The sequence below is a fragment of the Chiloscyllium punctatum genome, chromosome 16 (assembly GCF_047496795.1).
Source record: "Chiloscyllium punctatum isolate Juve2018m chromosome 16, sChiPun1.3, whole genome shotgun sequence".
NCBI lineage: Eukaryota > Metazoa > Chordata > Chondrichthyes > Orectolobiformes > Hemiscylliidae > Chiloscyllium > Chiloscyllium punctatum.
In genome coordinates this window covers 69,663,812-69,689,882 of record NC_092754.1, presented here as the reverse complement: position 1 = coordinate 69,689,882, position 26,071 = coordinate 69,663,812, and the positions used below count along the sequence as shown (strand labels likewise).

The window sequence follows — 26,071 nt, the reverse complement described above, 5'->3', positions numbered from 1 at the left end:
CCCTGCGATGGTACATGAACTCGCTGGTGGCTCCGCAGGTAGGAGGAGCGGGTGAAGGCCTTCCCGCACTCGGGGCAGCTGAAGGGCCTCTCCCCCGTGTGGACCCGCTGGTGCCTCAGCAGGTTGGAGGAATTGCTGAAGGCCTTCCCACACTCGGGGCAGGGGAACGGCCTCTCCCCCGTGTGGACCCGCTGGTTGGTCTGGAGGTTGGAGGAATGCCTGAAGGCCTTCCCGCAGTCGGTGCAGGGGAATGGCCTCTCCCCCGTGTGGACCCGCTGGTTGGTCTGGAGGTTGGAGGAATTGCTGAAGGCCTTCCCGCAGACAGGGCAGGGGAATGGCCTCTCCCTGGTGTGCCTGCGCCGATGAGTCTCCGGGACAGACGGGGCACGAAAGCCAGTCCCACAGTCGCCACAATTCCACGGTTTCTCCACGGGGCGGGATTCCTCAGGTTTCTCCATGGCCAAAGCTTCAGCCACACACCAACGCGTGTGGAGCCCCTCCCCGCCGTAAATTCCTCTTCCCAGGCCCCACACTCAGTGCACTGCAACGGTAGGGTCTCTCATCCAGTCCCACTGATGCTTAAAACGTGCTCAAACAGGAACCAAAAGGCTTTGCTCCTTCTCACAGAATCATAGTCAAAAATCATTGTGTTCCTGATGGATTGAGTGACGAGGTAAAAACAATGACTGCAGATGCTGGAAACCAGATTCTGGATTAGTGGTGCTGGAAGAGCACAGCAGTTAGGGCAGCATCCAAGTAGCTTCGAAATCGACGTTTCGGGCAAAAGCCCTTCATCAGGAATAAAGGCAGTCAGCCTGAAGCGTGTAGAGATAAGCTAGAGGAGGGTGGGGGTGGGGAGAAAGTAGCATAGAATACAATGGGTGAGTGGGGGAGGGGATGAAGGTGATAGGTCAAGGAGGCTGTGGTAGCGAGTCTGTTTCACGACATGGTTGAAGAGCTTCAGGGCAGAGGAAATGACCTGGGAGTTGCAGTGGGAGAGGGACTCCCTGAGATTCTTGTAGAGAGAGAGGAGGAAAACTTCTTCAAGGCAGGCATCCTTGCAGTGACTGTCAGACACTGACGTCAAAGTGAGGACAGCAGATGCTGGAGAGTCAGAGTCGAAAAGTGCAGTGCTGGAAAAGCACAGCAGGTCAGGCAGCATCGGAGGAGCAGGAGAGTCGATGTTTTGGGCATAAGCACTTCATGTGTTGATATTGAAACTTCCATCTTCAGATCTTCAAATACTCTGTAAAAAGAGATTACAAAGGTCATCACTGTCAGTGCAGGGTAGAAAACCTGAACAAGGAATTCTACTTTCTGTGGAATATCCTTTTCTTTTGTTATTCCACAAAATTGAAGGCACCATCCCACTCTCTCTCCCCCTCTGTTCTCACTCCATTCTAACTAATTCTCCTGAAGGTGCTGATTCAGGATCTTACAGGGGCAGATGAGCAAAAACATCAAGACTGACATCTCTCTGAATTTTGGATAACTCCACCTGAAAGTTAATATATTTCACAACACTGGGATCCTGCGGAGAGGTGAGCAGGTCTGATTTTGGGAAGCAAAAAAAAAATGAGATTGTGAGAATCCCCAGAGTGTGGGAGCAGGCCACTTGGCACAAAGACTCCACATTGACCCTCCAAAGGTAACCCACCCACACTCATTCCCTTACCCCTATTGCTCAACATTTATCCCCTGATTAATGCACCTAACCTGCACATCCCTGGGCACTATGTAATTGAGCACAGTCAATCCAACCATACCTGGACATACTTAAAAATCACACAACACCGAGTGAGTGTTCAATGGGTTATTTGGAAGCACTCGCTTTTGGAGCGCTGATCCTTCACCAGGTGGTTGTGGAGAATAAGATCAAAAGACACCGAATTTATAGAAATCCAGCAGAGCTGAGAACAGACTAACATCTCGATGCCTTTTAAAAGTTGTAATTCTACCAGTCTCCACCACTTCCTCTGGTAGTTTGGTCTATAATGCACCACCCTCTGTGTGAAAAGGTTGCCCCTCAGGTCCCTTTCAAATCATTCCCCTCTCACCTCAAATGGATGCCCTCTAGTTTTGGACTCCCCTACCCTGGGGAAACGACTTTAAGTACTCACCCTATCCATGCCCCTCACAAACGTCTATAAAATCACCATGCAGCCTCCGATGCTCCAGGGTAAATATTCCCAGCCTATTCAGCCTCTCCATGTAGCTCAAACCCTCAAAATCTGGCAACAGCCTTGTCAATCTTTCGAAGTATCACACGTGTTTCCTACAGCAGGGAGACCAGAACTGAACACAGTATTCCCAAAAGTGGCCTGACCAATGCCCTGCACATCCACAACTTAACCTCCCAACTCCTGTACTCTCTGCTCTGACCAATAAAGGCCAGCATACCAAACGCCTTCTTCACTATCCTGCCTACCTGCGACTCCAATTTCAAGGAACTATGAACCTGCAGTCCAAGGTCTCTTTGCTCTACAACACTCTCCTTAACTGTGTCAGTCCTGGCTGGATTCACTTCACCTTATCAACAGCTCAAGACCAGGAGCCTGGAACATTGGAGGTCCTTTTCATGTATGGAGTTGTTTTTCTCATTCCTTGACTCTTGATATGGTAGTTTACTGGCCTTGTAAGTCTGCTGTTAGGTCGGTTTAACTTGACATTTTTTTTCTGCCTGTCTGCAAAGTCAGGCCCTGACTTCTTTGTTACCCTATGCTTTTATAGATTTCACAATAAATGTTAATTTTCCATTACACCAGCTGGGTACCTTTTAAATGCTGTAATTGTACCAGCCGCCACCACTTCCTCTGGCAGCTCATTCCTTGCACGCACCACCCTCTGAATGGAGGAGTTGCCCCTTTTAAATCTCACCCTCACCCTGACACTACGACCCATCTAGGGAAAAGATCTTGTCTATTTACCCTCTCCATGCCCCTCCTGATTTTATAAATGTTTGTAGGGTCACCCCTCAGCCTCTGGTGCTCGAGAGAAAACAGCTCCAGCCTGTTCAGCTCAAACTCTGACAACATCCTTGTCAACCGTTTCCGAACTCTTTCAAGTTTCACAACATCCTTCCTCTAGCAGAGATACCAGAACTGCACACAACATCCCAAAAGTGGCCTAACCAATGTCTGGTGCAGCTACAACATAAATTCAACTCCTATAATCAGAGGATTGGGAAAGTTTTCAAAACCCACAAAAGACAACTGGGAAAGAATGGAGGGACAAACCGAACTTTTGCGGGTCAGCTTGGAACATTAGGGCGGGGGGCTGGGAATGAGGGAAGGAAGCTGAATGTGCTGGAGCCAAAGTGAAGGAAGAACAGAGGATGCAAAACCGGCTTGAAGCTGCAATGAGGAATATTGCATGTGCTGTACTTGTACCTGTTGCAGTTACTGGTGGGAATCGGGTGCATTTTAAATATAAAAACAGAAAAGCTAGCTACCCCTGACACAAAACTGCATGGAAGCCATATTGTCACAAAGCAATGTTTGCAGTAAAATGTAGCCTGTTAACAGAATGCTGTCTGAGCCCTGGCTAAGGAATTCTGTTTTGATAGCCTGACCTTGCAGCTGCAGGCTGTCTCTGCTCCTCAGGCCATTAGACTGTGCTGCTTCATAGAATGATGGATTGGTTCTCTCTGTCCCTTATCGGTAATTAGAGCCTAGCTGAACCTGCAGTATAAGATAACATTCAATTTTGTAGACATGAAGAAATGTAGGTCTGGACAATGTATGTGAACCTTACGACTGCCCCTCAGTTGCATAATTAATGGAGAGTGGGGCTTGTGTTTTACGTAAAACTTGTAACGTTCTGTATTTTATTGGAATACGTCAGACTTTATTTTGAACTCAGAGGTATTCCCCAATGGCAACGAATAAAGCTAGTTAATTGCTCAAGGTCTCCTCTCCTGACTACTTTACTTTAAACGATTTGACACACGAGTTACTTTGCTCCAACAGTACTAATAGTTACATCGAAGGGAGAGAGAATTCCTCAAGTAGGGCACTATCAGAATCCTGGGACAGCCCTATTTCTGGTTTACTTCCTAATGAACAAACATTAGGCATTTATTTATTTCTGATTTTGTTTCATTTTTCTTGTTTGATTCCCTGCTGTGACTACACTCTGTGTCTGGAAAGGTGACAGGCTGAGATTGTGGGTTGGCTTTCGATTGACTGAATGTTTTCTTGTTCTGGAAGCTGTAAAAGAGGCGTGAAAGCTTCAGCAGAAGTCCAGCAAAGGTGAGAACAGACTGACATCTTACTCTGTGGGAACAGGGAGATCAGAGGACAGAGAGATCAGGCCCTGAAATCCGAGCTGACACCAGACTACCCTGTGATCAGTGCTTTGATTAGCAGTGCCAACCCTCTGCCTGACCTCGCTTCCCATCTGACTCCCCCCTCAATATTCAGGATCCAATTCTTGCCATCCTGAAGCCATGTCTCTGTAAGGAGCCTCAGACCATAATTATTCATTTCAATGAGTGCAGTTAATTCATTTACTTTTGTTACAATGTGGCACACATTCAGATTCACCATGTATCATTTCAATTTTTGTGATCTTTAGAATCCAGTTTTGATTGCTGGTATATTTACTCTCCTTGTCCCTTTCTATCGTTCTCTGATGTTCATTTTCCACATCACTACACTGCTCACCGGCCTTGATTTGGATTGGCCATGCTAAATTGCCTACAGTGCCCAGGGATGTGCAGGTTAGGTGGGTTAACCATGGGAAATACAGGGTTATAGTTTCATAGTAATAGAAGCAGGAGTAGGCCATTTGGCCCTTCCAGCCTACATTAAGATCATGGATGATGTATCCATTGTCTGAGCTCCTCTTCCCTGCATTGTCCCAACTACCCTTAATTCCCAGACTCAACAGGGACACTCGGCCTTGCAGCTGTACTGTTACCTGATAAACAAATTCTTTTCTTGCATGGGAGTATCCTTCTCTTTGCAAGGACCTATTGTATACTTATCAGCTACTAACCAACACTATCCAGACACTGTGTTGCTGGGCAAAGTGACTTAGGTTGATCAAATTCCTGCAATTAACAGTTTGCTAATTGTTAAATGATTGTAACCTATATAATCATACAACTCTCTGTTTCTCGTCAGAGTGACTTGTGACCATTAGGTTCACTTGGCTCTCCCCGTGAGCTCCGAATAAACAGTCAATAACCCTAGGTTTGTGTGTCATGATTACTTATCTAATACTTATTGGACTACTACGAGCAAGTCACCCACAGCATAATCCACTTCCATCCCCAACATGGATCAAGACACCATCCTTTTTTTGCCAGACAAGTAAATGTCTCAAGCTCAGGAAACAAAGCCTGTCAAACATTAACAGGCACAGATCTAGACGAACCTTTTCCAGAGTCTGTCCCTTCACCTCGATTGACTTTCTTTTTCCCCTCAGCTCCTACAAACCAACAGCTGAACCCAAGGATGAGAAAAGAAATGGGAAAGAGGGTGAGAAAAGAGAGTGCGGTCCTCCCAGATGTTAAACAGAGGAAGGAAGTTACAGTCTGGACTGAAGCTCAATCTTCATTCAGAGAGAGAGGAGCAACAGCAACTTCAGAAGCTCATGGTCGACCTTCCGCATTCAGACAGTGGCGGAGGTTCTGATTGGCAGGAGAACCAGGCCCCTTCCGGTCCGAGAGGGTTTCCCACAGATTGGTCTCCCCGTCCATCAGAACGACGAGGGGCGGGGTCCCATGTCGATCTCACACATGCGCACCATGAACACTGCTCACGGCCAATAGAGCGGTGTCTGGATCGCATGGGCTTGTGGGTAATATATCAGCCATTAAAGAGATGAAAGCCAGAGTCCCAGATGCCTTCTTAACCGTCCTTTTTTATGTGTGAATGACGAACACGTCAAGAGCTAATCTTTAATCGATTTTCAATTGATAGACTGAGTGAATCACTACAGGGGTTTAACTCTCTATTTCCAGTTCAGTGTCAGTATATCGCTCTTTATCTGCCCTCAAATAAGGACCGAATCAAAGCCCGACGTCTGTTCCACCTGAACGTTGATTTTTGTTTGGTTTGCAGGTTCCAACCCTCCGTTTCAATCATTTATTAAAAGTTATTCGTGTTACATGGGCATCGCTGGCTGGCCAGCATTTAGTTCCCCTTGAGAAGGTGGTGGTGACCTGCCTTCTTCAACTGCTGTGGTCCACACGCTGTACGGTGACCCACAATGTCCTGAGGGAGAGAATTCCAGGATTTAGACCCAGCAACATTGAAGGAACAGCAATGTGTTTCCAAGTCAAGATGGTGAGTGGATTGGAGGGGTACTTGCAAGAGGTTGTGTTCCCAAGTATCTGTTGCCCTGGTCGTTCTAGAGGAAGTGGTTGTTGGTTTGGAAGGTATTTTCTAAGGATATTTGGAGAATTTCTGTGTTGCATCTTGTAGATCGTACACATTCCTGCTTCTGAACAGTGGGGCAGAGGGAGTGGATGTATGTGGAGATGGTGCCAATCAAGCAGGCGACTTTGTCCTGGATGGTATCAAGCTTTTTGGATGCTGTTGAAGCTGCACCCATCCAAGCTGGTGGGAGAGTATTCCATTACACTGCTGACTTGTGATTTGTAGAAGATGGACAGAGTTTGGGGAGTCACAGTATGCCTGACCTGTTGCCTGCTCTTGTTGCCATTGTGTCTGTGATTAGTCAAGTTGAGTTTCTGGTCAATTGTAAACCCCAAGAATGTTGATATTGGGGTGTTTAGTGACAGTAACACTGTTGAATATCACGGGGCAGTGGTCAGATTATCTCTTTTGGGGATGAGTCATTGTTTGGCAGGCATGGCATATATGTCACTTGCCACTCCTGAGCCCATTGGATATTGTTAAGATCTTGTTGCATTTCAAACTGAACTGCTTCAGTTTGTGAGGAGTTGTGAATCGTGCCAAACATTGTGCAATTATTGGTGAATATCTCCACCTCTGACCTTATGATGGAGGAAGGTCACTGATGAAGATGGTTGAGCCTAAGAAGACACGACCCTATGAATTCCTGCAGAGACGTCCTGGAACTGAGATGACTGACCTCCAACAACCAAAGCCATCTCTCTCTGTCCCAGGTATCCCTGAACAATTCAGATACACAACAATATTTCAAAACTAATTGAAGGAATACAGATGAAACACCCCTCTTCTGGGAGTCTCCAGTGCAAGGTTTTCTGTTCGGGGAACCATCTGATAAGTGTCGACTGTCATCAACCTTTTTGATCTTGGCCACACACAGCGCCCCCTGTCCATTAGCCCCCGCCACTCCAGCGCTCCCTGTCCATTTCTACGCCGGCACTCCAGCGCCCCCTATCCATTCTCCCTCACCACTCACAGCACCCCCGTTCTTTCCTCCCACCACCCACAGCTCCCACTGTCCATTCCACCGCCAACCACAGCGCCCCTTGTCCATTCTCTCTCCATCCCCAGGTTCTTGCCCGTTCTCCCTCTATACTCCAAACACCCTGTCCATTCTCTCTCACGCCACCCTCTGTAACCCTGTCGTTTCATTCCTCAGGCCCTGTCCAGTCCGTCTCCCCACCTTCTACACCCATCTATTCTCTCTCACCCCACACTCTGTCCCATGTCCATTCTTCCAGCCCCCACCATCCATTTTCTCTCTCTCCCCTCCCCCCACCATCTGCCACCCGCCCCATTCTCTCTCCCCTGAAATACACCAGGCTCGGAGTCAGAATTGGGGTTCAATGACAGAGTTTATTGCACAAGGAAATACCGGGGCTCCAGGGAGAGAAAGACACCAACAGCACAGTGTCAGCTGCGAGACTTCTCTCGACCCGGAGCACACGTCAAGAAGCTTTTATACATTTTTGATACAATCGGTCAGGGATGAGATTATTGTCTTTGTAACATGATTTGTTTATGGTAATCCTTGCAGAATCGTTGATAGTTGATACAATCATTGTCAGTTCCAGCACAACCTTTGTTAATTTCCACACAGTCGTTGTCAGTTTCAGTGCAGACGTTGTCCATTTCAATGTCTGCATGGAAATCCATTGTTGTTGTAATGGGCGCTAATTGCTCTCCTTGAGAAGGAGGATTCCTGCAGCCCTGGCTGTTAGCATTTGGTATTGAGTCTGTATCATGCTGTTGGCACTTCTATAAGAGGTGTTGGCTGGACCCAGACACTTCAGTGGGCAGTATTCATTACTCATGAATATTCTCTCCCCCACCCGCCTTAAACTAATCACCTGGGTTGTGAGTCCATTGTGCTAACATTCTGGTGGCCCCAGGCAGTGTCTGTATCTGCTCTGCTGTTTCTCTCCATATTGTGATCCAGTGACCATCTTGTGTGTCAAGTTGGCCAACTGATGGCTCAGTGACCATCTTGTGTGTCTGTGTGCCTAGTGTCACCCTGCCCTGTGCCATCTCCCACTTCTCCGCCACGCCCACTCTCTCTCCCCCGCCCAATTTCTCTATCAACCCCACTCATTCTCTCTCTCTCTGTACCCCCTAGTCTCTCTCTACCCACACCCTCTGCTCCCTCGTCCATTTTCTCTCTCTCTGTCCCCCATCCAGTCTGTCTCTTTTCTCCCCAGCCCCCACCACACCGTCCTTTCTCGAGCCTCGAACCATCTTTGACCTCTGTATCAAACCCTTCAAAGGACAGAGAGAGAGAGAGAGAGAGATAATGGATGGTGATGACTCTACCTGGGAGTCGGGAGGGGTGAGAAATGGCTGATCTTCAAAATTGAGAATACCTAAAACAATATCTTCAGAAACATCGTTAAAGCCAGAAAGCGCGTTCAAGTTTTTCAAAAGAGCTGCTGAAATCTATCTGATTCTTTCACTGAAATAAACGCAGTCAGGCCACCGCTCAGGACAGGCTGGAAGGGGTGAATGGGTGAAAGTGAGCACTGCAGATGCAGGAGATTAGAGTCAAGATTAGAGTGGTGCTGGAAAAGCACAGTCGGTCAGGCAGCATTCGAGACTTTTGTATGAAACGTCAATGTTCCTGCTCCTTGGATGCTGCCTGACCTGCTGTCATTTCCAACACCACTCTGATCTTGAATGTAAGGGGTGAATGGCCTAGTCCTAGTCCTGTGAAGTTGGTTCCAACTATCTAGAAATAGCATCACAGAGCACAGAAACATACCCTTTGGTCTATGCCGACCAGATATCCTAAATTAATCTAGTGACCCATTTGCCAGTATTTGGCTCCTTATCCCTCTGAATCTGTCCTATTTATATCCCCATCCAGATGCATTTTAAATATTATCATTGTACTAGCCTCCACCACTCCCTCTGGCTGACACGCACCAGCGTCTGTGCAAAAAGGTTGCCCCTCAGAAACCTTTCCCCCCTCACCCTAAACCCATGCCCTCCAGTTCTGGACTCGGGGAAAGGCCAGACAGAATGCAAAAGTAATACAATGTCGAATCACAGGGAAAAACAAATTGTGGCTCTACCCCTTTTTTCCTATTGGCATTTGGACTCTTAACATCTGACAGAAACACCAGCATTGAAAAGTGTGGTGCTGGAAAAACACAGCAGGCCAGGCAGCATCCGAGGAGCAGGAGAATCGACGTTTCGGGCATAAGCCCTTCTTCAGGAATTTTATGCCAGAATTTTCAACTCTGGTCTCCAGCATCTGAAGTCCTCACTTTCTCCAAGAAACACCACCATCCCCAATGAGCATACTGCGCATGTTTTCCGGTGTCATCAACGCAGTGCACATGCCCACCGGTGTCAGCAAAACTCTGGGCATGCTCATTGCTTTCCGCAAAAAAAAGTCGCGCGATCTTGCTTTGATGGCCCAATAGGGAACCGTGGAGGACCAGAACAAAACTGGTCCTCCTGCCAATCAGAGCCACCCCATTGTCTGAATGCGGAAGTTGGACCTTGAGTTTCTGAAGCTGCTCCTCCTGCTCCTCTCTTTCTGAATCAACATTGAGCTTCACTCAGACCGCAAATCCCTTCCTCTGTCTCAGATCTGTGAGTACGGCACTCTCTCATCTCGCCCCCTTTGCCATTTCTACTTCTTTCCGGAGTTCAATTGTTGACTTACACCAACTGAAAGGAAAGGGATTGAACCCAGGGAGGGGACGGACTATGGAAAAGTGATCGAGGTCTGTGTTTCAATTGGCAAAATAGACAGGCAGGAGGCTGGAAGGACACAGCAAATCAGGCATCAGAGGTGTAGAAGTCGGTATTTCTGGTGTAACCCTTCTTCAGGACTGGGGCTGGGGGCGGGGGCTGGGGCTAAAGTGGGGATAGGTGAAGATAGGGATAGGGAGAGGGTCCGGCCTGATTAATCATTGGGTGGAAGAAATCAGGTTGGTGGCAGGAAGGAGTGGGAGTGAGGGGCACGGGGCTGAGAAGGGAGTCGGGGGATGGAAAGGGAGGTTATTTGAAATTGGAGAACTCGATGTTGGGTCCTGCAGGCTGTAGGCTGCCCGGGCGGAAGATGGGGTTTGTTCCCCAATTTGCAGTTTGGTTCGTTGTGGCAATAGAGGAAGCCTATGATGTTCTTGTCAGAAAGGGAGTGGGAAGGGGAATTAAAATCGATGGTGACTGGGAGGTCTGGTCAGCCTCTATGGACCCGGCTGTGATGCTCACCAATCCGTTCCCCAAGTTTCGGTCTCCCCGAAGTAGAGAAGACCACAATTTACAAACACGTGGCAAATGCAGTATCTCAATGTGAACTTATAGCCTTTGCTATGGAAAAAAAAAGCAGAAAGACGGTTTATTATTTAAATGGTGATACTTTGGGATGTGGAGAAAGTGAGAACTGCAGATGCTGGAGATTAGAGTCAAAGTGTGGTGCTAGAAAAAGGCAGTAGGTCAGGCAACATCTGAGGACCTTGAGAGTTGACATTTCGATCCCGAGCACTTCATCAGGAATGATGTGTGGATGGACAAAGGGTCTGATTCTGTGCTGCATGACTCTAATCATCTTCGGGGAGAGCAGAAGGGTGATTGTGAAGGTTGGAGTTTAAGAGGAGCTTTCAAAGATGTTTGCCCTTAATGGGAGCAGATGAAGTTACAATGAAATCTTGCATTTGTGAGACAGCAACTGAGTGAGTGAGTAAATCCGAGGTTTTGGTGCAAAGTGGGAATTCATTGCACTGTGAGGATGAAGCCCTACCTATTGAGTCATTTCTGCTGGTGAATGAAACCAGGCTCAAGATTAGGAGGAGTAAATTTAGGACAGGGATGAGGAGGAACTGCTTTTCCTGGAGTCTAGTGAATCTATGGAATTCTCTGCCCCAGGAAGCAGTGGAGGCAGCTTCATTAAGTATATTCAAGACACAGTTGGATGAGTTTTTGCATGGTACGGGAATTAAAGGTAGTTGGGACAATGCAAGGAGAAGGATCTCAGATGATGAATAGATCAGCCATGATCTTAATGAATGGCAGAACAGATTGGATGGGCCAAATGGCCTTCTCCTGCTTCTATTACAATGTAACTGTAACCCTGCATTTCCCACGGCTAACCCACCTAACCTGCACATCCGTCATCATTATAGGCAATTTAGCATGGCCAATCCAAATCAAGGCCGGTGAGCAGTGAGGTGATGTGGGAAATGAACATCAGAGAAAGGGACAAGGAGAGTAAATGTACCAGCAATCAAAACTGGATTCTAAAGATCACAAAAACTGAAACGGTGAGTCTGAATGTGTGCTGCATTGTAACAAAAGTGAATGAATTAACTGCACACATTGAAGTGAATAATTATGGTCTGAGACTCCTTACAGAGACATGGCTTTAGGATGGCAAGGATTAGATTCTGTATATTGAGGGTGTTGTCTAATGGGAAGCTTGGTAAAGGTAGAGGGTTGGCACTGCTCATCAAAGTTCTGATCACATGGTAGTCTGATGTCAGCTCGGGTTTTAGGGCCTGGTTTCTCTGTCCTCTGTTGATCTCCCTGTCCCCAAGGAGTATGATGTCGGTCTGTGCTCAGCTCTGCTGGATTTCTGCTGAAGCTTTGTCCCCTTTCTCACCTTCTGGAACAATAAAGCATTCAGTCAATCAAGCCCCAACCCACCATCTCCCAGTCTGTCAGCCACCCAGGCACAGTGTAATCACAGCAGGGGATCTCACAAGAAAAAGGAAACCAAATTCGAAATGACGAGGTGCTCGTGTTTAATGTTTGTTCATGAGAAAGTAAACCACAAATGGGGCTCTCCCAGGATTCTTATACTATCCTACTTGAGGAATTCTCTCTCCCTTACATCTAACTCTGAGAACCCAGCTATGATTTACAATAATATTTACACCAGCAGAAGTAAGGCATCTGTTCTCAAATAGACAGAGAGATATACAAGATGTGCACATACAAGATCTCTCATACACACACACACACACACACACACACACACACACACGTTCACGGGAGTGAATGCACATTTTCAGAGCTGAGCTCAAGTGTCACTTTTTGTCATAAAACTTTAAGTTCGCTTGATAAGGTGCTTTCCAGGGATTTCTGGGATTTGCATATTAATGAAACCTACAACCCATTTGTAAAGATGAAAGACTTAACAATCCAGGTTTGTTCAATGGATCATTTCAGTGGCAGGACACTGTCATGTTTTTCCATAAATTCTGTGTCTTATTATTTTATTCTCCACAACCACTTGATGAAGGAACAGTGCTCCAAAAGCTAGTGCTTCTAAATAAACCTGTTGGACTATAACGTGGTGTTGCGATTTTTACCTTTGTCCAGGTTAGGGGGGGAGTTGCTATGCTAAATTACCCATAGTGCCCAGGGATGTGCAGGTTAGGTGTGATAGTCAGGGAGTAGAGCAACAGGTGAAGAGGAATAGATGTGGGTGGGTTACCCTTCGGAGGGTCAGTGTGGACTCGTCGGGCCGAGTGGCGTGCTTCCACACTGTGGGGATTCTGTGAAGGGAAGGAATTCCTGCAAACTGTGCAGGGCGGTGCAGGCTAGCCAGCCGGCCGGCCACGCCCCACCCCTTCCTCGCCCCTTTTCCCATTCCCTACCCCACCCCTGACCCATTGAAGGCGTCACAACGCGGAAGTGGCCCTGTCAGTTTGCATGAGACTCCCTCCCTCAGCAATTCTTCATCCTGGGAGTGTGTGGGGGGAATCTGTTCACTTGTGCCAACTGGAGTGAATCCAAGGAGGCAGCAGACTCTGCAAACACAGGTATGTGTCTTAATTACCCGGGTGAGGAGGGACAGAAGGATGGGGTGGAGCTGTTTTCCCCATCGCGCCAGAGTCTGAGACTTTTATAAAATCATGAGGGGTATGGATAGGGAAAATAGACAAGGTCTTTCCATTGGGATGGGAGAGTCCCAAACTGGAGGGTCATAGGTTCAGTGTGAGGGCAGTGGGGAAATGTAAAAGAGACCTCGGGGGCAACTTTATCATGAAGAGGGTGATGCGTATATGGAATGAGCTGCCAGAGGAAGTGGTGGGGGCTGGTAGAATTCCAACAGTTAAAAGGCATCTGGATGGGCGGATGAATACAAAGGGTTCAGATATAGAGGGGCCAAGTGATGGTAAATGCGACTGGAGTCATAGAGATGTACAGCACAGAAACAGACCCTTTGGTCCAACTCGTCCTTGCTGACAAGAGATCCAACCCAATTTAGTCCCAGCTGTCAGCTCCCGGCCCATATAGGGGCCAAGTGATGGCAAATCTGACTAGATTAATTTAGGATATCTGGGCAGGTTGGACCAAAGGGTCTGTTTCCGTGCTGTGTGACTCAAATTGTCTTCAGTGAAAGCAGAAGTGTGGTTGTGAAGGCTGGACTTTCAGAGCATGTTTTGCCTTGACTGGGAGCAGAAGAGTTTGACTGAAGTGTGTCGGTGTTAATGCCTTGATGTCTCATTTTGCTCCCACTTTCCCGGGGTCATTAACCATTTTGTGTCTGGTTGTTCTTCAAGAAGCTGCATTGCAGGTTCACCCTGAATTGACACTTTTTTTTTGCTTCCCAAAATCAGACCTGCTCACTCTCAGCAGTATCCCAGTGTTGTGAAAGATATTAACTTTCAGGTGGAGGTATCCAAAATTCAGAGAGATGTCAGTCTTGATGTTTTTGCTTTTTCTGCCCCTGTAAGATCCTGAATCAGCACCTTCAGGGGAATTAGTTTGAGCGGAGTGAGAACAGAGGGGAAGGGAGAGTGGGATTGTGCTTTCAATTTTGTGGAACAACAAAAGAATATTCCACAGAAAGTAGAATTGCTTGTTCTGAATTTCTACCCTGCACTGATAGTGATGACTTTTGTAATCTCTTTTTGCAGAGTATATGAAAATCTGGAGACTGAAGTTTCAAAATCAACGGATGAAGGGCTTATTCCTGAACCATTGACTCTCCTGCTCCTCGGATGCTGCCTGACTCCCCTGTGTTATTCCAGCGCCACGTTTTTCGACTGACTCTCCTTTGTTCCGAAGGGGCGGGGTTTACGAGTCAATCCTGGAAGGGGCGGGGTTTACGAGCTGCGTTCGGAAGGGGCGGGGTCGACGTGTCCCCTGGGCGGAGAAGGGGGCGGGACTAGAACTTGGACCAGTGGGCGTGGCCATCCGGAAGCCGGAAGTGTGCCCGCGGCCTGTTTCCTCCGCTGGAGCCTCGCCTGCAGCAAGTAAGGTAAAGCTTTATCAATATTTCCTTTTACAGAGTTTGTATTTAATAACCAGTAATGGATACTCAATATCATCATAAAGCCCCAAAATGCAATTCATTTCAATCCATTGCAGATAAGCACTAAGAGTTAATTTTCTACAGGATTCAACAGTCTCAGCACTAAAATGGTCTCACAAGGGAACGGCTGTGAATGTTATCACTTGGTGTCCTGTTCACACAGATTCACCGATGCTGAGGCAAACGTTCTTCATTGCCTTACAGCATCCTGTTATCACTTGGTGAGCCCAGGTGTCCCTATCTTTAAGTTCTCTCCTCATTCTGAGCCTTCCTGCCTGTTTATTTTCTAGTGCAGTAAATGTATGCAATAATTCAGCATTACATTTTAGTCTGAATGTTTAAAGACAAGTTTTAAGGCTCTTGACTTTATCACCCAGATGCCCACACCCTCATTCCTCCCTTTGATTGCACCGCGATCACTGAAAGAGAAGGCTAGTCCAAACGAATGCCCTTCAAGGTGGTCCAGCCGTCAACATCCTGTAGAGAGGCACCACCATCTTCACAGCTCATCTGGTCATATTTATCATCGCCATCGACACATGTGGGTGAGCCATCAGATCGCGAAAGGAACATCTTCTGGGGCAAATCTATATCACTAAGGGACCTCATAAGCCTAGCAATTAAATAGCTAACAATACCAATACCGACAAACAGACATAGCTAAACCGATGAGCCAATTGTACCATCGGCCCGATCTGCAGTTTCCCCAACTGGTCCCTTCAGTCATTCTGTCACGGAATACCTGGATCTCTTCTTGAATCTTAGTAATATTGCCAGTGAGATCGGGAATGCCCATAGTGCATTTATCTTGGACAATGGTGCAGACCTCACCCTCCCGGGCGAGTATATAGTCTAAGGCATACCGATTCTGCATAGAGTAAAGACACAGGTCTGATAATCCCAGTTTACTCTGTTCCAGAGCCTCTTTACTCTTATTTCCTCAAATGGTCAGGCCACAAAAGAGGGAATTGCAGTTCTGTTGACTTGTCAACCCTGCCGATCCTTCCAACCTCAGGGTACTCTGGATTCCCCAGCCTGTCGCGTGTCCTCTATTGTCACCCAGTCCCTTGGGATCCTTCCAGTTGGAGCAAGGTTGGCTGAGACCGATCGCTGCATCCTCCTCAGATGGAGGTTCCATCGACTTGTCCACTGGCCAGGACAAGGTACTGTTGTGGGAACAAGGGCTCCGATGGTGACCTTATGAGAGACATCTTTGCCATCCAGGACAAGGAAATTGGTAGCTTTACCTTAGCTGAAGAAATAATAGTCTGGTTTGGTGTATATTAGGGAGAGTTTGTCAAAATAGGTTACTGAAATGTTACAGCAGGGGGTCTGGTCAGATCTACAGGAGTAGAGGGTCAACGTTTTGCAAGAGGAGTCGCTTTAGCACTGTACAAAATGGGTCAAGTGACTTGAGCACTCGCAGTGTATGGGAGACAATGGTCCTCAGAATGCTGTTCCCATTGGGCTCTCCCTTAGCTCTATTGTACATGGTCTTGGTGACAGTATCAGGTTCTGAAAAGAGAAAAGGCCTATAAATGCACAAGGGAAGGGTTCCGTTCCAGGTCCATGTGCCACATAAGGCCTGCTGTACCTCAGGCAATGTTACACCAGCTGTTTGTATACACAGACCGGAGGTATTGGAAAGTGATATTCCTCTTCGCAGGGTCGGCAGTAGGAAATCTGACAAATAGAATGGAATCGGGGACTGGGGACGGGGCAAGTAAGTCATCTCCCGATAGAGAGGAGTAACATACTACTGCCTCTGGGGTGTAGAGCGTTCTGTGGGCCTGTATAAATAAGTTCCTTGTGGATTGAGGAGTTTCCCCTATCAGGCTTCCCTTTTCTCGAGTCGGCCCGTCCTACAAAAAGGGATGGTGTTCCTGGGCGTCCTTAAAATATTTACCATAATGATGGGGTTGATCATTTTTATCCTCACTAGGCTTGCGTCTGCAGATAAAATCAAAAAGACAGGTTCGGTAACGCCATGGTAACTCCCCCTGATTTCTACTGTCCAGATGGACCATCTGGTCTTTCTGATGGAAGAGTCCATTACAATAATCAATCTTCATCACGTTCCACACGTCAAAGGGGTCTGGTCCGGTGCACTGGACGACATCTCCTCAGTATGGGTGGTGATAACCTCTGATCATTCCCGGTCCCATCCATACTTAGAGCCTTTCCCCATCAGGATGTTGTACGTAATCAGAAAGGGAGGAGATAAGCGATCCCCCACATGTCCCTTCTCTTAGTTCAAGTATCTGTAATAAGATTAACATTAGAACAACAGCAGGATTCAAAAACCCAACTGGACAGGGTCCACTCCTTTTGTTCAGATTTCAGGATTCTCTCCTCCTCTTCTACACCTTTTGATTGGTGCGGTCAATCAATTTACAATGGTGCAGTTGGACCCAAGCTGAGCGCCCAGCGACTGTGACCGTTGTAGGGGTGGGAAGTAAAACCTGCAAGGGGCCATTTCAACGAGGTTGAAGACCTTTGCCAGTCCAGTTCTCAACGAGCACCAACAAACCAAGGTCTACCTGTGACGAGGCTGAAAGGGAGGGAACATCGCTGTAGGTCACACGCTCCTGGGAGTGAACGGCACACATAACATTAGATAGAGCAAGAACATAACCAATCATTGCTTCGGTCATGTGGTGGACGTGGACTGAGAAGGGAGCCAAATCGTTCCAAGGGGTACGGAGGGGGTGACCAGAGAGACTCTCAGCTGGAGACAGTCGTGTCTTGCCCGCAGACATGGATCACATCTGGAATAAGGCCACAGGGATTAGCATAACCAGGAGGGGCCAGACTCTGCCATTAATTTGGCAAGTTTAGTCTTATGTCTGGTTAAAACATTCAACAAGGCCGGTCACCTGAGGATGATAAATACCATGCAGTTGCCGACAAATACAAAGCTGGGAACAGAGTTCTCCGTTAATATTACCCACAAAGTGTGGTCCATTGTCTGAGCTAATGCACGCAGGTATACTGAAGCGGGGAATTATTTCCTTAAACAAACTCTTCACCACACTCTCAGCAGTAGCGTTAGGAGGAGGGTAGGCTTCAATCCACTTCGAAAAGACATCAACAATAAGCAAAACATATTTATAGCAACTCAACTCATTTCTCCAACTCAATGAAGTCCAGTTGAAGTGTCTCCAAGGGACCCTCCAGCAAGGGAGTTCTCGTAGAGATACTTGAACTAAGAGGTGGGGGATCGCCTACCCACTGACCTGTTTGATCACGTACAACATCCTGATCGGGAAAGTCACTGACTGAGTATCGATGCGATCTGAAAATGATCTGAGATTATCCTGGTGTCATCTGGTGCACCAGACCAGACGCTTTCAACATGGAGTCACTTGAGCGATGGAGTGAGCTGCCAGAGGAAGTGGTGGGTGCTGGTACGATGACAAGTTAAAAGGCTCTTGGATGGGCATATGAATATGATGGGTCAGGGCCAAGTGATGGCAAATGTGACTGGAGTCATAGAGATGTACAGCACAGAAACAGACCCTTCGGTCCAACTCCGTCCTTGCTGACAAAAGAGCCAACCCAATTTAGTCCCAGCTGTCAGCACCCAGCCCATATAGGGGCCAAGTGATGGCAAACATGACTAGATTAATTTAGGATATCTGGGCAGGTTGGACCAAAGGGTCTGTTTTCGTGCTGTGTGACTCTAATTGTCTTCAGTGAAAGCAGAAGTATGGTTGTGAAGGCTGGACTTTCAGAGCATGTTTTGCCCTGACTGGGAGCAGAAGGGTTTGACTGAAGTGTGTCGGTGTTAATGGCTTGATGTCTCATTTTGCTCCCACCTTCCCGGGGTCATTAACCATTTTGTCTCTGGTCCTTCCTCAAGAAGCTGCATTGCAGGTTCACCCTGAATTGACACTTTTTTTATGCTTCCCAAAATCAGACCTGCTCACTCTCAGCAGGATCCCAGTGTTGTGAAAGATATTAACTTTCAGGTGGAGGTATCCAAAATTCAGAGAGATGTCAGTCTTGATGTTTTTGCTTTTTCTGCCCCTGTAAGATCCTGAATCAGCACCTTCAGGAGAATTAGTTAGAGTGGAGTGAGAACAGAGGGGAAGGGAGAGTGGGATGGTGCTTTCAATTTTGTGGAACAACAAAAGAATATTCCACAGAAAGTAGAATTGCTTGTTCTGAATTTCTACCCTGTACTGATAGTGATGACTTTTGTAATCTCTTTTTGCAGAGTATATGAAAATCTGACGACTTGAAGTTTCAAAATCAACGGATGAAGGGCTTATTCCCGAAACATTGACTCTCCTGTTCCTCGGATGCTGCCTGACCTGCTGTGCTTTTCCAGCGCCACATTTTTTGTCTGACTCTCCAGTGTCTGCAGTCCTCACTTTGATGTCATTGTCTGACAGTCTCTGAATCCATCGGGACCGCAACGATTTTTGACTGTGATTTCTGTGAGAGGGATCTACACTTTTTGGTTCCTGTTTGAGGACGTTTTCAGCATCAGTGGGACTGGACGAGAGACCCCACTGTTGCAGCGAACTGTGTGTGGAGTCCGAAACAGTTATACGGCCTGAGAAGGGGACTTCACGGCAGGGAGGGGCTCTACACGTGTTTGTGTGCAGCTGAAGCTGTGGCCATGGAGAAAGCAGAGGAATCCCGCCCTGTGGAGGAACCGTGGAAGTGTGGTGACTGTGGGAAAGGCTTCCGTTTCCCGTCTGCCCTGGAGACTCATCGGCGCAGTTACACCGGGGAGAGGCCATTCCCCTGCACCGACTGCGGAAAGGCCTTCAGACATTCCTCTAACCTGCAGGCCCACCAGCGGATCCACACGGGAGAGAGGCCATTCACCTGCTCTCAGTGCGGGAAGGGCTTCAGGTATACCTCCCACCTGCTGATCCACTAGCGAGTCCACACGGGGGAGAGACCCTTCAGCTGCCCCGAGTGCGGGAAGGCCTTCAGCAGTTCCTCCACCCTGCTGACCCACCAGCGTATCCACACGGGGGAGAGACCCTTCAGCTGCCCCAAGTGCGGGAAGGCCTTCAGCAGTTCCTCCCACATGCTGACCCACCAGCGTATCCACACGGGGGAGAGACCCTTCAGCTGCCCCGAGTGTGGGAAGGCCTTTACCCAGGTCTCCTCCCTGCTGACCCACCAGTGGGTCCACACCGGGGAGAGGCCGTTCACCTGCTCTCAGTGCGGGAAGGGCTTCATCAGTTCCTCCAACCTGCTGATCCACCGACGCGTCCACACGGGGGAGAGACCCTTCAGCTGCCCCGAGTGTGGGAAGGCCTTCAGCAGTTCCTCCCACCTGCTGACCCACCAGCGTATCCACACGGGGGAGAGGCCGTTCAGCTGCCCCAAGTGCGGGAAGGCCTTCAGCAGTTCCTCCAACCTGCTGACCCACCAGCGTATCCACACGGGGGAGAGACCCTTCAGCTGCCCCGAGTGTGGGAAGGCCTTTACCCAGGTCTCCTCCCTGCTGAGACACCAGCGGATCCACACGGGGGAGAGACCATTCACCTGCTCTCAGTGCGGGAAGGGCTTCACCTACTCCTCCCACCTGTGGAAGCACCAGCGAGTTCAGTGCCATCGCAGGGGCATTGAAGGAGTGACGGCCGAGTGACCATATCAGTTGGACTGTCGACCTGTTTCCGGGGACTCCCGGGTTCAAATCCCGCCCCGACAGATGTCAGAATTGGTATTCGGTCAGAAATGTGGAGTTCGGAATCTAACGGTGAGACCGTTTCAGGGAGGGGGAGGTCGGTGGGGGGAGAAAGCCCCCATCTGATTTCCCACTGTCCCTTGTTAGGGAAGGGAACCGCCATTGTGGGAAAGGATTCACTCAGCCGTTCCAGCTGCATCCTTTACCCGGTCTGGCTTACACCTGACTCCAGACCCACAGCAGTCTGGTTGACTCTACATTGCCCCTTCCTGACAAATGAGCAGGGAGACACTTACTTGGAGACGGGGTACGGGTTAAAATTGCTGAGTGAGGCAATACTTCCTCCGGGTTACGGATGTACCAAGGATCCAATTACAAAGGGACAACTTGGTGCTGGCTAATAGTGAAGACAGTGAGGGGGGGGCGGTGGGACAGGGGAGGTGTGGTGTGTGCAGGCAGTCAATACATGTAATAGCTTGTAACTTTGACTTTGGAAACAGAACCAGTCTGACTCAAGATTGGGATGCAGGCAGACTCTGACCTCACACCTTTAATGCATTGTCTGAGCTGAGATGTGAGCTTTTGCTATCAAACCTTATTATCTCGAGAAGGTGACAACAAGAAGTTCTGGGATTCACATTGTAATGAGACCTGCAACCTATTTGAAAAGGTGGAAGACTTAACAATCCAGGTTTGTTGAATATACCATTTCAGTGGCAGGACGCTGGAATGTTTTGCTCTAAATTGTGTCTCAGGATCTTATCCTCCACAACCACCTGATGATGAGGCAGCACTCCAAAAGTTACTGCTTCCAAAGAAGCCTGTTGGACTCCAACCTGGAGTTGTGTGATTCTAGAATCTGGTCTCCAGCATCTGCAGTCCTTGTTTTTACCTTGTTGATTTTAACCCTACTGCGAATCCTCTTGCAAGGATGCCTGCCTTGAAGAAGTTTTCCTCCTCTGTCTACAAGAATCTCAGGGAGTCCCTCTCCGACTGCAACTCCCAGGTTTTTTAGATAACTTTACAGTGTGGAAACAGGCCCTTCGGCCCAACGAGTCCACACCGCCCCGCCGCAGCGTAACCCACCCATACCCCTACATTTACCCCTTACCTAACACTACAGGCAATTTAGCATGGCCAATTCACCTGACCTGCACATCTTTTGGACTGTGGGAGGAAACCGGAGCACCCGGAGGAAACCCACGCAGACACGGGGAGAACGTGCAAACTCCACACAGTCAGTCGCCTGAGGCGGGAATTGAACCCGGGTCTCTGGCGCTGTGAGGCAGCAGTGCTAACCACTGTGCCACCGTGCCGCCCACTGCCACGGTGCCGCCCACGGTGCCGCCCAGGTCATTTCCTCTGCCCTGATGCTCTTCAACCATGTCCTGAAACAGACTCGCTACCACAGCCCCATTCGCTTCCTCAGTGCCTGCCTCCGTAACCAACTCATCCTACACAGACTCCGGACCACTTTTAAACCAGCACAGTTCGGATCCGAACAGGACAAACAGTACAGACTACAGATTCAAAAAACACCAGGAACGGTTCTCCTTCAAGATCCTCCGCTCCACGCTTGCAGCAATGCGCCGTCACCTAACCTCTCTCCAGTCAGCCCTGCCTCAGCTGAGGGCCACACTCTCTCAGAATTACAAAGGACCCCCTCTGTACTACATCCTCAGGAGAATTCATACTCTCAACAAACAGTATTTCAACTCCATCTTAAACATCAAAAACTGTAAGTACAACAAACTTTTATCCACCCACCTCCATAACCAGCGCTCCTCAAACATTCCAGAAGATTCTCCCGGCCTCTGAAATTGCTCGGACGCCATTAGCCATGCGGCTGGTGCAGCTGCCGCCCCCATGCTGATTGATGTCACTTCCGCCCCCATCATGTCTACTCCCACAGCCACTTCCGCCCCTCACAATTCCTCGTGCATCACATGTGACATCATTTCTGCCCCTCACATCATCGCTGATGTCACACGCTCAGTGACTTCCGCCACCTCTCCTGCTGTGGTCACCCCCACTTCCGCCCCCACCAACGCCACTCACCTGCATTCTGCTGACATGCCCCCCACAGATGCCACTGTCCCCATTCCTGGCCTACAGAACCCTGAGGGGAACACCACCCCAGCTCATGACTCCACCCCCCATTCCCCCCCACCATCACACCCACTCCAGTTAGCGGCTCCGCCCCCACTCCCAGCTCCACACCCACACCAGATCCCAGCTCCCAGCCATGCTGCGTTTTCACCATCCCCCCAGACCTGCCCCTCACCTGAGGACGAACGATTAGTCCTCAGCAAAGGACTCATCTTCATCCCCCTCCGTCCACGCATCAATGAATTTAATACACGCCGTGATGTCGAACACTTCCTCCGCCTCCGAGCTTACTTTCACAATCTGGACTCCCGCCCACCTTCCGAGGACCCCTTCGCCCACCTCCAACACACTGCATCCACCTGGACACCCCGCGCTGGCCTATTACCTGCCCTCGACCTCTTCATTTCCAACTGCCGCCGGGACATTAACTGCCTCAACCTGTCTACCCCCCCCCCCCTCCCCCACTCCAACCTCTCACCCTCACAACGCGCAGCCCTCCAATCCCTCTGCTCCAATCCCGACCTCACCATCAAGCCAGCGGATAAAGGGGGCGCAGTGGGAGTCTGGCGCACTGACCTCTACACCGCTGAAGCCAAACGCCAACTCGAAGACACCTTTTCCTACTGCCCCCTCGACCATGACCCAACCACCCATCACCAACCCATCATCTCCCAGACCATACAGAACCCCATCACCTCAGGAGATCTCCCAACCACAGCTTCCAACCTCATAGTCCGGGAACCCCGCACTGCCTGGTTCAACCTCCTTCCCAAGATCCACAAGCCTGGCCACCCTGGCTGACCCATTGTCTCAGCATGCTCCTGCCCCACTGAACTCATCTCTACCTACCTCAACACTGTCCTATCCCCCGAGTCCAGGAACTCCCCACATCTGTTCGAGACACCACCACGCCCTCCACCTCCTCCAAGACTTCCGATTCCCCGGCCCCCAACGCCTTATCTTCACCATGGATATCCAATCCCTCTACACCTCCATCCGCCATGTCCAGGGCCTCCAAGCCCTCTGTTTTTTCCTCTCCAGACGTCCCCAACAGTACCCTTCCACCGACACTCTCATTCGTTTGGCCGAACTGGTCCTCACCCTTAACAATTTCTCCTTCGAATCCTCCCACTTCCTCCAGACCAAAGGGGTAGCCCATGGGCACACGTATGGGCCCCAGCTATGCCTGTCTCTTTGTTAGCTATGTAGAACAGTTGATCTTCTGTAATTACACCGGCACCACTCCCCACCTCTTCTTCCGCTACATTGATGACTGCATTGGCGCCACCTCGTGCTCCCGCGAGGAGGTTGAGCAATTCAGCAACTTCACCAACACATTCCACCCTGACCTTAAAGTTAACTGGACCATCTCTGACACCTCCCTCCCCTTCCTCGACCTCTCCATCTCCATTAATGATGACCGACTTGACACCGACATTTTCTACAAACCCACCGACTCCCACAGCTACCTGGATTACACCTCTTCCCACCCTACCTCTTGCAAAAATGTCATCCCGTATTCCCAATTCCTCTGCCTCCGCCAGATCTGCTCCCAGGAGGACCAGTTCCACCACAGAACACACCAGATGCCCCCCTTCTTTAGAGACTGCAATTTCCCTTCCCACGTGGTTAAAGGTGCCCTCCAACGCATCTCGTCCAGATCCCGCACTCCTGCCCTCAGACCCCACCCCTCCAACCGTAACAAGGACAGAACGCCCCTGGTGCTCGCCTTCCACCCTACCAACCTTTGCATAAACCAAATCGTCTGCTGACATTTCCGCCACCTCCAAGAAGACCCCACCACCAGGGATATATTTCCCTCCCCACCCCTTTTCCGCCTTCCGTATCTACTTGGTTAGGTCCACGCCCCCCCACAACCCACCCTCCCATCCTGGCACCTTCCCCTGCCACCGTAGGAATTGCAAAACGTGTGCCCGCACCTCCTCCCTCACCTCCATCCAAGGCCCGAAAGGAGCCCTCCACATCCATCAAAGTTTCACCTGCACATCCACCAATATCATTTTATTGTATCCGTTGCTCCCGATGCGGTCTCCTCTACATTGGGGAGACTGGATGCCTCCTACCAGAGCACTTTAGGGAACATCTCCGGGACACCCGCACCAATCAACCACACCGTCCTATGGCCCAACATTTCAACCGCCGCTCCCTCACCACCAGACGCCTGGAGGAAGAACGCCTCATCTTCTGCCTCGGAACACTTCAACCCCAAGGCATCGATGTGGACTTCAACAGTTTCTTCATTTTCCTCTTCCCCCACCTCACCCTAGTTCCAAACTTCCAGCTCAGCACTGTCCCCCTGACTTGTCCTAACTTTCTATTTTCTTTTCCACCTATCCACTCCACCCTCCACCTTGACCTATCACCTTCATCCCCTCCCCCACTCGCCTATTGTACTCTCTGCTACTTTCTCCACTCCCCCACCCTCCTCTCACTAGTCTCTCCACGCTTCAGGCTCTCTCCCTTTATTCCTGATGAAGGGCTTTTGCCCGAAACGTTGATTTCGAAGCTACTTGGATGCTGCCTGAACTGCTGTGCTCTTCCAGCACCACTAATCCCGAATCTGGTTTCCAGCATCTGCAGTCATTGTTTTTACCCAATAGTAAAGACAGGGTGGGGGTGGTGAGGGGGAGGGGAGGTGTGGTGGGGGGGGGGGGGGGGTGAGGAGGTGGGGAGTTGTGGTGTGTGGGGGGAGCGGGTGAGGAGGAGGGGAGGTGTGTGTGGGGGGGGGGGGGGTGAGGAGGAGGGGAGGTGTGGTGTGTGCAACCTTCGTTTTGACCTTGAGCTGTTCAAAAAGCAACTGCTGTTTCTCTGCCTTTTTGCTGGGGGGATCTGAAGCTGTAACAAAGTTGGGTTGCAATAAAGGTTACCTGAACTTACTGCCGGGCTCAGACTCTCATTGAAAGCTTTCAGCTCCAAGAGGTTTTTGTTTTAAAGCTGCTCATTTCTTTCAGCCTCCTGCACTAAGTTTAGAACAGAGAACAATCCAGCGCTGGGGAACTCAAAACTAGGGGGGGGCATTTTTATTTAAATATAAGGAGAGAGATTTAAAAGGAACCGGAGGGGCAACATTTTGAAAGAGGGTGATTTGCATGTGGAATGAACTTGCTGAGGATGTGGTAGATGCAGGTACAGTGACAACATTGAAACAGCATTCAGATGGATACATGAGTAGAAAGGTTTAGAGGGATATGGGCCAAATGCAGGCAAGTGGGACTGGTTTAGATTGGGAATCCTGGTCAACATGGACAAATTGGACCGAAGTGTCTGTTTCTGTGCTGTATACCTTTATTGAAACCAGTAGATTTCTGAAAGGGGCTTGACAGGATAGATGCAGATAAAATGCTCCTTTGTGGGGAGGGTCATCGAATTCCGACAAGGTGGAAGCGGGCCATTCAGCCCATCTATTTCACTCTGGCCCTCTGAACAGTATCCCACCCATAACCCAACCCCTGACTCCGTATTTCCCATGGCCAAGCCACCCTAACCTGTACATCCCTGGTCACTAGGGGTAACTTAGCACGGCCAATTCTCCCTAACCTCTACACCCTAATCTATAAATTACCTTCTCAAGAATGTAATTTAAATGCAGAGCTTTTCTAAGACTCAACATTGGGACACAGACAGAATTCACACCTA

At 49.2% G+C, this 26,071-nt stretch overlaps 1 pseudogene; it reads left to right on the top strand.

Annotated features, from left to right (window-relative positions):
• The first annotated feature begins 14,534 nt into the window (after positions 1–14,534).
• Positions 14,535–25,056, top strand: LOC140487200 (uncharacterized; annotated as a pseudogene).
• Positions 25,057–26,071: the final 1,015 nt, after the last annotated feature.